Source organism: Schistocerca serialis, chromosome 5 (assembly GCF_023864345.2).
Source record: "Schistocerca serialis cubense isolate TAMUIC-IGC-003099 chromosome 5, iqSchSeri2.2, whole genome shotgun sequence".
In the NCBI taxonomy this organism is placed as follows: domain Eukaryota; kingdom Metazoa; phylum Arthropoda; class Insecta; order Orthoptera; family Acrididae; genus Schistocerca; species Schistocerca serialis.
In genome coordinates this window covers 116,811,198-116,825,591 of record NC_064642.1, presented here as the reverse complement: position 1 = coordinate 116,825,591, position 14,394 = coordinate 116,811,198, and the positions used below count along the sequence as shown (strand labels likewise).

At 42.0% G+C, this 14,394-nt stretch overlaps 1 protein-coding gene and 1 pseudogene across 4 annotated transcripts in view; one reads left to right on the top strand and one right to left on the bottom strand.

Moving 5' to 3' along the window:
* LOC126481181 (Na(+)/H(+) exchanger beta-like) overlaps window positions 1–14,394 on the bottom strand; it is a 1,115,178-nt gene that overhangs the window by 1,009,124 nt on the left and 91,660 nt on the right. The window lies entirely within an intron of this gene.
* Window positions 8,174–8,291, top strand: LOC126482508 (5S ribosomal RNA; annotated as a pseudogene).

Genomic DNA, 14,394 nt, shown 5'->3' with positions numbered 1-14,394 from the left:
TGAAGGCATATGCGACACTCATCGGTTAAAAGAACGTAGTGCCAATCCTGAGAGGGCCATTCGGCATGTTGTTGGGCCCATCTTTACCGAGCTGCAGGGTGTTGTGGTTGCAAAGATGGACCTCGGCAGAGAGTAACAGGGCTCTGTCTCGCGAATTCTTCGGCAGGCGTCGCTAGCCAGGGACACAGCAGAGGATTTACCTCAACAGTGGTGCGCCGTGCGAGAGCGGCACGGCATTTAGGCCCTGTATTCAATGTTACAAATGTCGTGCTGCTGTTACTGTTATGGTATTAGACCAGCTTACTTCGAGTGGGCTGTGTCTCTGTTAGAATGTAGGGCGTCTCCCTATTCTAAGATGTTTCAAGAAATTATCCGTTCAGGTGTAGGCGGCCTGCCACTCTATATCACCCCCCCCCCCTTCCTACCCCCACCCCACCTCCCGGCACCCACGAACTCTGGACCTTGCCGTCCGCAGGGTGCTTGCGTGCTTCAACGATACAGATAGCCATACCGTACGTACAACCACAACGGAGGGGTATCTGTTGAGAGGCCAGACAAACGTGTGGTTTCTGAAGAGAGGCAGCAGCCTTTTCAGTAATTGCAGAGGCAAAGTCTGAATGATTGACTGATCTGGCCTTGTAACATCAACCAAAACGGTCTTGATGTGCTGGTACTGCGAACGGCTTAAAGCAAGGGGGAAACTACAGCCGTAATTTTTTTCCAAGGGCATGCAGCTTTACTGTATGGTCAAATGACGACGGCGTCCTCTAGGGTAACATATTCTGCATGTAAAATAGTCTCCTGTTCGGATCTCCGGGCGGGGAATACTGAGGAGGTCATCGCCATCAGGGGAAACAAAACTGACATTCTGCGGATTGGGGCGTGGAATGTTAGATGCCTTAATTGAGCAAGCAGGTTAGAAAATTTATAAAAGAAAATCGATAGGTTGAAATTAGATATAGTGGGAATGAGGGAAGATCGGTGGCCGGAGGAATAGGACTTCTGTTCAAATAAGACAAGAAATTTGTGGCACAATTTCACCAAAAGAAGGGAACTGCTAATAGGACACATTCTGAGACATCAAGGGATCACCAATTTAGTAGTGTGTGTGTGTGTGTGTGTGTGTGTGTGTGTGTGTGTGTGTGTGTGTGTATGTGTGTGTGCGTGTGTGTTTGGATGTGGGGGGTTCGGTAAAAATCATAGTGGGAGACCAAGAGATGAATACAGTAAAAAATTCAGAAGGATATAGGTTGCAGTAGTTATCCAGAGAAAAACAGGCTCGCACAAGATAGAGTAGCATGGAGAGCTAGATCAAAGCAGTCTTCCGACTGAAGACCACAACAACTACAACCTTAACGAAAAATGAAACTCACGTGACTGTTTGCTCTTACATCAATACCACAATAAATGTTCAAAATGCCCACGATTACGTTCGACACATGCTTCATTACGGAGAATCGAGTTTCGTAGCAGTCGTTCACACACACATCTTTACGCTATTGGCGGCACCGAAAGTTCTCTGCGTAAGATCATCTACGTTATTTACTTTCTGATAATAATAAGCTCTTTCATATTACCCTAAAAGTAAAAATCCAGTGGATTTACATCAAGACTACGTGTTGGCCATTGATGACCAAGATCTCCTATCCACCGTCCTGAAAATCGTTTACTCAAAAACCATTCGTACTCTGTGACCGTTGTGGGTGGAGTACCATCGTGGAGGAACCAAATATTATGACGTACGGTTAACAGAATATCTTCTAATAAAGTTTTTGGCAATGTTCCCTCTAGAAATCTTCGGTAATTATTAGCAGTCAGTCGCGTAGGTAAGACATAAGGCCCAATAATGTAATAATCGATTATACCCGCCTATAAATTCACGGAAAACAGGCGCTGAAAATCTGTTACTGCTACTTGGCGCGGACTGTGTACACTTCACGTGTGCATGTTATGGATATTAATTATTCCATCTCGAATAACAACTGTTTTGTTTACAAAATCATTCTGAGCACTTTGCAACGAAAAACATTCTGAGAATTATGGTTACGGAGGGAAATCTTGGTCTTCCAACGCTTGTATGCTTAAATGTGGTAAGGCCCCAGAAACTCCTGATGATGATGATGATGATGATGATGATTAGTGTTTTAGGGCGCAAAACACCCAGAAACTCCTCTTTCAAAGTGCAATAAACAGATTTGGCGACGATGCTTCTTGTACTCTTAGTAGGATCTTCGTGGATACGGTCTTGAATTTGTTCCTCAGCTATCAAATACGTTCTTCGTGTTCTGGGTCTCTGCCTTTTATGCGGAGCAGTAAAGAGCCGGTATCTCTCAAACAATGCAAATTAAATACGTACTCGTAAGTTGTACTATGTCATGACTTATTTAATAACAAAATGGAAGCGTACCAGAACAGACAATACGTTTTGTGCACAGAATTAAAAGTACGAAGGTGAAGTTGACTACTGTACTGCGTTACGGATGAATTTGCAAAGTAGTCGTGTAAGAGTAGACAATTATGACGATACAAATCTATGATAAACAGCAACAAATGGCGATCGTGCAGGAAGCTTTGGGAAGCGTTCTCGATAAATTCATACAGCTTGTGAAGGGATCACCGGCTGAGACCTATATAACAGGTGTTTTTCTGTTTTGTTTCTTGCTTTCTTATTTTCGTATTCTGGATTTCTGGTGATATACCACAGTGTTTTTTTTTTCTATAATGTAATGAGTAACTGTTTGTTGAAAATAAAAATATGCAACTGCTATTTACCTTTTAGACATAAGTAATAAGGTTTTCTTGTCTATTGAATATGTAAAATATTTTGATTCTTCGTTTATCTTTTATTGCATTGATTTTGATTGTAATAACTTTGTAAAGTAAAATGTGTACTGAAACGTTGTAAAAGCAGAGCGAGAGCGATCAGAGTATCGAATATGAGGGTCGAACAGTGTGAGCAGAGGTTGTGTTGCACTCATGTTTGTACGAGAAGGCGGAAGGAGGTTAAAAAGTGCGATGAATATGTCGTGTCGTGAAACAATCGGTGCGAACGAAACTGACTAACGATGAGATGCGTTTCTGCTCCTTCCTGTAAAGCAAGGTAAAAACGTTTAAGGGGCTCCGGAACGCCCTATACTTGCAATGTTAAAATAACGCTTATAAATTACATCTTTCCTCACAAAGTATTTGAGGTAGGAAGTTGAACTTTTTACAGATTATTTATTGGAATATGGGCTACAACTTAACACAGGGATTTTACAAAATTTTAGTTCAGTTATTAAAGATGATTTTTTTTCAATTGTAATGAAAATTCACAACATTTTTTTGCAATTTTTTATTTATATATTCAAAAATATACAGTTTTTTTGGAAAAAGGCTGTGTTAAATTATGCAGAAGGTACTGTGTAACATTTACTGAAAGTTTGAGACAAATATGTTTGGAAGATCCTTAGAAAACATGTAATTAGTATGAGAAAATAAAAGTTTTGGGAATCGAGCGACAAAGATTGGATTAACTTTTTAGTGCATTCCAGGTCCATAGGATGGATTATCTTCATCCTCTGCAAACTCCTCCTCCAGCTTCCTCTTGTTCCTCCTCCTGTTTACTCTTGCTTGTATTTCTAGACTCTTTACAGCCCTGTCTGCAGCCCGAAGGCGTTCCTTGTCTAAAGCAAGCATCGCTCGTTGTTGTGTTCGTAGATTTTGCTACCATTTTCTTCAGTTGCAGTTACTGCAACACTGTTCCAAAAGGTGGTCATGTATGAACACTTATCACATTTCAGTTGTATTTCACTAGCAAGTCCTACGTGCTTTATTATGGAGAGTTCCAGACCAACTTCACTACAATGAATACATCTTACACAGTTTGAAAAAATTCCTTTGAGAACCGACATATCAAATATTTCATTCACATCCGATTCGCCCATAAAACATTCATAGTTTTCACTCATTGAACCAAGCTTCTTCTGTGAAGTATTTTCTTTCCCACTTTGACTGCTATGGGCAGGTGTACTTGAGAGGCTAGGTTCACTCACTTGGTTATCGTCTTCATTGTTTACAGTAATAACACATACCTTTGGCTTTCCAACATTTCTCCTTTTCTTAAAAGCCTTCAGAGGATTTCTAATAACTTTACTTTTACTCATTATTATACTTCAACAAAACAGAGACTCAAGAAACAGAATTAATTACGAATATTTTCGAGATAACGACAGAGTAAATAAACATGAAACAATCGACAATCACACCAGCGATATATATTGAACCATCACGGGTTAGCCACAACACATACTTTATCTCACATCACTAAAATGTACCTGATGAACACGGACGTTAATAATAACACCATTTGACAGCAGTTTAACAGCGCCACAGTGGGTCACGCCCATGTAGAACACATTTCAAAAAAAATTTAAAAATAGTTGTAGTCTTCGGAATTGAATAAATTATATATATATCAAAAGGTAATAGTCTGCAGATTCAGAAAACGCAAAAAAGTAAAAATTGAACTTTTCATGATTTTGAGCCTTTCCGGAGCCCCTTAAGTACTTTTTGGCTAGTGTGAAACACGCATGAATCGTAATTTCTGTGAGTGAATTTAACGTGCAATTATTTAGGCATTGTGTTTGTTCGAACTGTGGCGTCCGCCATTAAGCTGAATGCAACAGCTAGTGACAACAGAGTTGCTTACATCCGATTGGTGCAATAAAAGCACATGCGAGTAAACATAACAACATATGTTAGACTGAGCACTGTGTGTTCACTTAGAAGCAAATGTCCTGTTGCCACAGCAACATAACCATATATGCAGGCAGTTGTACCGTACTTCACTGTCACATTTATCCTGTTTAATGAATTCTTTCAGTATTGTGCAGAATGTTTACACAAGTCTCGGCCCCTGAAATCAATTAATTGTGCTCTATTAAGAGGAAGTTTTTGCGTCATATATCGTTTACACCCTGTATATTGTGTTACAGTTAGCTTATTTATCGTACTGTAAAAACCTTGAATTGTAAAATCCTTGACATTATAAACGGTTACATGAAGGCCGTGGCGTACCTTCTGCTTGACAAAGGTCGTTCTTGTGACCACATTACAAAAAGATCCTTCACTTTGTACAGCAGAAGTATCTTGGTCACGTGCTCTGGAAATTAAAGTTGTAAACCTTGTATTTTGTTTTCTTTAAAGAGCATTTTTTAGACATTGAAGGTTTCTTGTTTTAAAGTTCACGCATCATCACTGAGTTGTACGAGTTTAATCAGTTGAAAAATTTACTTAAATAGCTCAAGGTATTTAACTGTGAGTTTAATAATTGGTTTTGGTTGGTACTGTTTTTAATTAAATTCATTATTTCCTTTCGTCTATTGTGGGCGCATTGTATTGTGTAGGCTCAAATCTGCTTTCACACTCTTCGTTTTTGAATATTTAAATAAATTTGTCTAAAGTATTATGGTGTTTTGCCACTCCACCACCTAGCTCCCTGCTATTTCAGTCAAGATAAAATACGCACGCAGGAAGCGTCGTCGGCTGAGAGTGCCTCTGAACGGAGGCGATGCGCCGCGGAGAGCGTTTCCGTGTTTCGGAGATAGTGTGAGGACATGGTCCGCCAGCAAAACTTCCTACCGCGAACAACGCAGTGGCCGCGCTGGAAAAGGTTTTTAAAGAGTCAATGAGAGTATGCTGCCTTGAATGCTTTCACACTCTCTTATGGGCCTAGTCGCGAAACAAGGAGACTGATCTTAAGATCCTCAGAGAAAACAACAGTCTCTATTAAAAAAGAAAAAAAAAATAGAGGGGAACTACCACATACAAAAAGCAATAATACAGGGAAAGAGAGTCCTGAACGAAAATACAACACTGTGCAATAAAACACTGTTTGGGTCACTCAATGAGCTATGCAAAGGTGACTCCCTACAAAAAACATAACAAAAAAACAAAAAAAAAACCTTCTGTTTTCTTGGTTATCTCCCCACCCATCTTTCCATCTCTCTCTCTCCCTCTCACACGTACACACGCACGCACGTACGCACGCACACACACACACACACACACACACACACACACACACACACATTCAAAATCAGTGCCATAACAAACACAAGACCAACGATAAACAAGTGAGCAGCGACAATGACATGACACATCTCACTGAGTGTATTGTCAGAAATGTCTGCTCAGACCTCATTTCGCCACATTTTGTGAAAGTGCTTCTGAGGTGAAGTAGTGAGCGGAAATTTATGAAAAACTTAGTGAAAGCAATGCACTAAATAGTAGCTGATTGAGGCACCAACCAGGGACACGAAACAGGACCGAAAATGTAAGTACAGAAACGTACATAGCCTCTACCCTCGAAACAGCTCTCCAAAAATATGCAATAATTTTCTCCATGGCTAGTTTGCAGATGACATACTGTCAAAAAAAAAAAAAAAAAATACGAAAACGAACACTAAAATCGATGTACAATAGTACAGTTCAATTAGCGATGTAATTTTAAGGTGAGTGTCCAAACAAAACGAAGCAAATTTCAAATATTGTATTTCTTAGGGCTACAGTAGTTAAATTATTACAAATGTGATTATGTACTTTACAGAAATAAAAATTTAGCCCACAGAAGATGATACATTGGTGTCGAAACATGTCTGGGGGAAATAAAAATAAACTAATTATGTTTGCATAAGTCGGCTGCGGTGGCCGAGCGGTTCTAGGCGCTTCAGTCCGGAACCACGCTGCTGTTACGGTCGCAGGTTCTTATTCTGCCTCGGGCATGAATTTGTGTGATGTCCTTAGGTTAGTTAGGTTTCATAAGTTCTAAGTCTAGAGGACTGATGACGTCAGATGTTAAGTCCTATAGTGCTTAGAGCCATTTGATTTTTTTGTGTTTGCATAAGGCTGATTTCCAAAACAAACGACTTTTTGGTAGCTATCTTTACTTGAAAATGTAATGGCCAATGAAAATTGGGTGTTCAGAAGTAGGGCCAACACTATCGTTCGCTGCAGGCTGCACAGTCAGTAGATTAAGAAATAGAATCCACATGGAATTGTTGAAATGTCAAGGCAGTTCGTGCAGAGGATATGAGAAAAAGTCGACAGCTTTGCCTTTCTTTTTTCAGTGCCGTTATTGGTATTCATGTGGATTCATGTTGAAGGTATCACATATTTTGTATATCTACGAAAGTACATCATAATTTTTCCCTCGGACATTAAAACTCTGAGGACCACGCAAAATGTTAAGCGCACAAGAAACTCCTGTGTTTATTTCCATTGGCTGTAGTCCATCTCTTGCTGTGCCTAACAACCAGATATTTCGTAGCCAAACAGACCTCTCTATCATCACATTTCACATGGCTACCAGTGATTAAGCACATACGTAGTTATTCATTTATTTATTCTTCACAATTGCACGCTATTGTCTGGAAGGCTAACAATGGCCACAATTAATGTAAACTGAAGGTGGAGGTGGAGAAAGGAACCAATGATAGAATCTGCATCAGGACTTTATGCGGAATCAGCGGCTACGGAGGAAAATGTGTGTTTGATCGGGACTCGAACACGGGATTTCCTGCTTACTAGGCACTTACGTTAATCTCTGTTCCACACGAAAACGGTATTGATCGTAAATGCGCGTACTATCTCGGTTCGTTTCCTGTCCAACTCACATTCCTACCTAGCACCACTTAGCCACGGTTCTCTTCCATGTCTTCCACGTTCGGTAGTTTCTGATTCCCCCTGGAGGTCCTACGTAAATATTCATCCGAATTGAAGGCTGTGGATTCCCTGCCCATCGAGACGAACTTATTATGTATGAAAGTGTCCTGTCTGTCCTTTCGGACGTGGAATCGACTGTCACATTGTAAACGTTGCTGGCGTGCTTCCCTGCGGCCTTATATTGTAGCGGACAACGATTGTTGTTCCAGGTTGTACCTGCAAACATTACGAAAAGATCCTAACATCATAACAGTAATACAGAAACCTAATGCTACTACAGTCAAAGGAGAAAAATTTAAAACTAATTTCTACCACTAAAAAATACTAATAACCCTTTGACAAATTGCTTAGCTACTTTTGGTACTACAGATTCTATGAGGAAAATTCCTAGACCTCTATTTTTGTTCATTCGTTAGGGTACAATTAAACTGCAGCAGATTTTTTCCGTTATTGCATCAGTCCTTAAACAGCCAACGGCCTTACCGCAGTGGTAACACCGGTTCCCATCAGATCACCGAAGTTAAGCGCTGTTGGACTGGGCTAGCACTTGGATGGGTGACCATCCGGTCTGCCGAGCGCTGTTGGCAAGTGGGGTGCACTCAGCCCTTGTGAGGCAAACTGAGGATCTACTTGATTGAGAAGTAGCGGCTCCGGTCTCGTAAACTGACATACGGCCGGGAAGGCGGTGTGTTGACCTCATGCCTCTCCATACCCGCATCCAGTGACGCCTGTGGGTGAGGATGACACGGCGGCCGGTCGGTACCGTTGGGCCTTCATGGCCTGTTCGGACGGAGTTTAGTTTAGTTTTAATCAGCCCTTAACCTACCCAGACAACAAACGTTGTCCGCTACATTCATAGGCCGCAAGGAAGCATGTCTACAGCGTTTTCAATGTGACAGTCGATTCCACGATTCAATGTAACTTCTTATAATCCACAATTCCATAATCGCTTGCTCCAAACCGATGACGATTCTTGAAAACTGTTTCGTTCAGTGGTTGCCGTTCTCAGTACCTGCCCTCCATTTGAGCAGAACGTTTTTCTGTGGTGTTGGAAGCATGCAGACGTGTCTTGTATTGGATCGTGAAGTCCTCCTTGGCCCTCCTCGATGCAGCGGCTGCAGCATCGTCCAACGTACACCAGGTCGACCCGTTCCTCACTTCTACTTTGCGACGCAGCGTCGTTAACGCCCGACGACCATTACCCGCTGAATTTCCGTAGAGCAGGCTCTCCTACAATATGTGCTCCACGCTGACGCGGGAGCAACTGTCATTCATCTGTCTTCTAGTTTTGCACATATACGTAAGAATCTGACGAAGACCTGTCAGGTAATGTGTCAGTTCACTCGACGATTGAAGAAATGTGTACATGCATGTAATATCAGTCCGCTCGACGATTGAAGAAATGTTTATATGCATTTAATGCTTTGCAAAGTTGTAATATTTAATTTTGTATTAACTTATGCACATTGGCCTGAGTTCCAAGTATCGTTCGTAATTCAGTTTGATTATCTTTCTTTGAGCAGTGCAGGGCTTCCCTTTTCCTGATTTCCAAGTCCATTAAGAGCAACGAAACATGACTCTTGCCGAGGTGGAGTGGCTTGCGTGTCTCAACGATACAGACTGCAGCGCTGTAGGTTGAACCACAACGTACGGCTCTCAGTGGAGAGGCCAGACCAACCCGTGGTTCCTGAAGAGGGGCAGCAGCATTTTCAGTAGCTGCAGGCGTAGCGGTCTGGATGATTGACTGATCTGGGCTAGAAACATTAGCCAGCATGGCCTTACGGTGCAAGTGATGCGATCGGCTGAAAGCAAGAGGACTACAGCCGTTACTCTTTCCGAGGGCATGCAGCTCTACTGTAGGTTGAAATGATGTGGTCAAAACATTACGGAGGTAAAATAGTCCCACAGACGCTTTTCTGGATGGGGGTTACTTAGGAATGTCATCATCAGGAAAAACAAAACTGCAATTCTACAGTTAGGGGCGTGGAATGTTAGATCACTTAGCTGGGTGGGTAGGGTGGATAATGGGTTGGTCGAAATTCTATATACTGGGAATTAGAGAAGTGCGGTAGCGGAATGAACAACACTTCTGGTCATGTGAGTATAAGGTTACAAACACAAAATGAAATACGGGTAATGCAAGATTATGTATAATAATGAATAAAGCAATAGGAATGCAGGTAAGCTACTGTGAACATTGTAGTGCAAGCATTATCGTAGCCGAGACAGACATTAATTGAACCCAACACCCGGGGGTACAAATGGCAGGGGTCCCTTTAAACTGCTTTTTCACTTCGTCACCGTGCGCTCTGTCCACACCAAGTACCTGATGATCCCGCGGCAGTCGTACTGTTCTGCTCCACACTGCTGCTGGCTTGCCTGAAATTACGTATCTAAATATGCTAGCGGGTTTTACGGGAGCCACTCAACATTAAACACAACACGGTCCTACGTCTGGTATGAAATGGTTCAAATGGCTCTGAGCACTATGGGACTCAACTGCTGAGGTCATTAGTCCCCTAGAACTTAGAACTAGTTAAACCTAACTAACTTAAGGATATCACAAACATCCATGCCCGAGGCAGGATTCGAACCTGCGACCGTAGCGGTCTTGCGGTTCCAGACTGCAGGTCTGGTATGAACAACTATATTCTGAGACGATAAGAAAATCGCGGGTTGCACTGTTTACATTCTAAAAATGGTTCAAATGGCTCTGAGCACTATGGGACTTAACATTTGAGGTCATCAGTCCCTTAGAACTTAGAACTACTTAAACCTAAATAACCTAAGGAGATCACACACATCCATGCCCGAGGTAGGATTCGAACCTGCGACTGTAGCAGTCTCGCGGTTCCGGACTGAAGCGCCTAGAACCGCTCGGCCACACTGGCAGGCTTACATTCTACAACCGACGCGAGGCGGGTGATTGTTGATGATGCGGAAGCCGAATGATTGAACGAAAATTCTTACGCTCGTCACACATACACAGGTATTTAGTACGAGTCCTCCTTGACACTAGTAATGATTAACACTGTTCTTAGAGTTAATTTTCCAGTTCTCAGTTCTCACTTGTACGAGCGTGCGCGTAACCGTCGCGGGGCGGCTGATTGTTGATGATGCGGAAACGCGATGACCGAACGCACGTTCTCATGCTCGCTACAAGACACTGACACTTGATTGCACTCTTTTGCACTCCTTTGTTGCAAATGATTTTTACTGATTCACATTAGTTTATTGTAGGAGACCGAACACGGCGCGGATGATTGATGCGGTACGGTACGACACGCAAAGAGCGGATACACAGAAACGTTATCGGCGGCACTGCTCATATTTAATTGCTTCTTTGCGCGCTTTTCACCGAAACCACTTCCATATCTCATTACATCACTGTCATAGCACTTGTAGCAACACTTAAAACTTCCATAACAATTACATGCAGGGGTACCGACAGCACAACATAACAGCTCCGTGTCATGTGCTTGACTCTGCAAAAATTCGGCCACTCGCTAAGATACTCCTCAACCAAGCCAGCGATATGACAATACGCTTACAACCTACCACAGAGTTAAAAGCTTATGTACCAACTAGCCCCTCAGATACCAAATAGATTGAAATAATATGTGATCAGATAACATAAATTGTTCAGATAGTTAAAAACAAGGAAACTTTAATTGTGATCGGGGAGACTGCAATTCGATAGCAGAAGAAAGGGCAGAAGGAAAAATAGGAGAAAAATATGGACACGGGGAAAGGAATAAAAGAGGAACCCGCCTGCTAGAATTTGGCACAGAGCATAATTTAATCGTCGCTAACACTTGGTTTAAGATTCAGGATAGAAAACTGTGTACGTGGAGAGACTGGGAACGCCCGTATAATGATAAGATTTTAAACTGTAAGACATTTCCAGGGGCAGAGGTGGACTCGGACCATAGTTTAAGGGTTATCAAATGTAGCCTAAAACTGAAGATACAACAAAAAGTAGGAAATTAAGGAGATTCGACCTTGATAAACTGACAGAAGCAAAAGTTGTTGAGAATTTCAAAGACAGCAGCAGACAACGATTGAAACAGGGGAAAGGAATACAACAGAAGGTGAATTAGTAAAGGCTGGAGAGGATCAAATAGGTAATAAGACGAGGCCTAGTACAGGTCATTGGACACCATGGGAGATATTGAATTTAACTGACGAAAGGAGAAAATATAAAAATTCAGCAAATAAGCTGGCAAAAGCAGCTGAAACAAATAGAATCGCAGAAATTACAAAATAGCGAACAAGGATCACCTGGACAGAAATGGAAAGCTTTAGAAGTATGTATAACTACTGGAAACATAGATACCGCCTCCAGGAAAATTAAAGAAAAGAGAAGCAGCTGTATGAATGTCAGGGACTCGATTGAAAAGCCAGTACAAAGCAAGGAAGGGAAAACTTGAAAGTGGAAGGAAGATATAAGGGGACTACACAAGGGAAATGAACTCGAATGTAAATTATAGAAAGAGAAGAGGAAGTAGATGGTGAGATGGGAGATGTGATACTGCGAGAAGAATTTCACAGAGCACTGAAAGACCTAAGTCGAAACTAGGCCCTCAGAATTGTTCATGGCCTTGGGAAAGGCAAACAATTATTCCACCTGGTGTACAAATACATTAGACAGTCTAAATACCCTCACACTTCAGGAAGAATGTAAAAATTACAGTTATAAAGAAAGTAAGTGATGACAAACGTGAATATTACCGAGCTGTCAGTTTATTAAGTTATTCTTGCAACATACTGACACGAATTATTTATAGGAAAATGGAAAACTGGTAGAAACCGACCTCGAGGAAGGTGAATTTGGATTTCGGAGAAATGTAGGAATGTGTGAGACAATATTGTCCCAAAGACTAAGCAAATAGACTGAAGAAAAGAAAAGCTACATTTACAGAATCTGTAAATTTAGAGAAAGCATTTGACAGAGTTGACTGAAATGAAATCATTGTAAGTATGGCCGGCCGTAGTGGCCGAGCGGTTCTAGGCGCATCAGTCCAGAACCGCGCTGCTGCTACGGTCGCAGGTTCGAATCCTGCCTCGGGAATGGAGTTTGTGATGTCCTTAGGTTAGTTAAGTTTAAGTAGTTAGTAGGTAGTTAAGCTTAAGTCTAGGGGACTGATGACCTCAGATGTTAAGTCCCATAGTGCTCAGAACCATTTTAACTCATTGTAAGTATGAAGTTAGCAGGGATGAATAAAGAAAGCGAAAGGTTATTTAGAACTTGTTCATAAACAATATTGCAGTTGTAAGAGCCGAAGGACATGAAAGGAAATTCGTAGCTGAGAAGGGATTGGACAGGTTCATAGCTTATCGACAGAGTTATTAAATCTGTTCTCTGAGCGAGATGCGAAGGGAACCAAAGAGAAATTTGGAAATAATTAGAGAAGAAATAGAAAGTTTCAAGTTTTCCGATGACAATGTCTTTCTGCCAGTGATGTCAAAGGACTTGGAAGTGCAGTAGAACGGAATGGACAGCGTCTTGAAATGAGGGTATAAGACGAACATCAACAAAAGTAAAACAAGAGGAACAGAATGTAGTCAAATTAAATTAGTCGATGGTGAAGGAATTAGATTAGGAAAGGAGCCATTAAAATTAGCAGATTTAGTTTGCTATTCGGGCAGTAAAATCGCTGATCAAATCAAATGGCTCCAAGCACTATGGGAGGTCATCCGTCCCCTAGACTTTGAACTACTTAAACCTAACTAATCTAAGGACATCACACACATTCATGCACGAGGCAGGATTCGAACCTGCGACCGTAGCAGCAGCGCGGTTCCGGACTGAAGCGCCTAGAACCGCTCGGCCACAGCGGTCGGCAATTACTGATCATGGCCATAAAATGCATACTGACAATAGCAAGGAAAGCATTTCTGAAAAGCATGAATTTGTTAACATGTAATATACATTTAAGTGTTAGGACGTCTCTTCTGAAGATACAATATGTGGTCAAAAGTATCCGGACACTCCCAAAAACCTACTGCCAGGTACTCCATATCAGCGACCCCAATAGTCATTAGACATCGTGAGAGAGCAGAATGGGTCACTCCGTGGAACTCACGGTCTTCGAAAGCGGTCAGGTTATTGGATATCACTTGTGTCATACGTCTTTACACGAGATTTCCAGATTCCTAAACATCCCTAGGTCCACTATTTCCGATGTGATAGTGAAGTGGAAACGTGAAGGGACACGTACAACACAACAGAGTACAGGCCGACCCCGTCTGTTGACCGACAGAGACCGCTGACAGTTGAAGAGGGTCTTAACGTGTAATAGGCAGACATCTACCCAGACCATCACACAGGAATTCCAAACTGCATCAGGATCCACTGCAATTCTATGACAATTAGGTGGAAGGTGAGGAAACTTGGATTTCATGGTCGAGCGGCTACTCATAAGCCCCACCTCATGCCAGTAAATGCCACACGACGCCTTGCTTGGTGTAAGGAGTGTAAACTTTGAACGATTGTAAAGTGGAAAAACGTTGTGTGGAGTGACAAATCACGGTAAACAACGTGGCGATCCCATGGCAGGGTGTGGGAATGGAGAATGCCCGATGAACGTCATTTACCGGCGTGTGTAGTGCCAACAGTAAAATTCGGAGGCGGTGGTGTTATGGTGTGGTTGTTATTTTGCGTGGCACTATCACAGCACAGGCCTACAT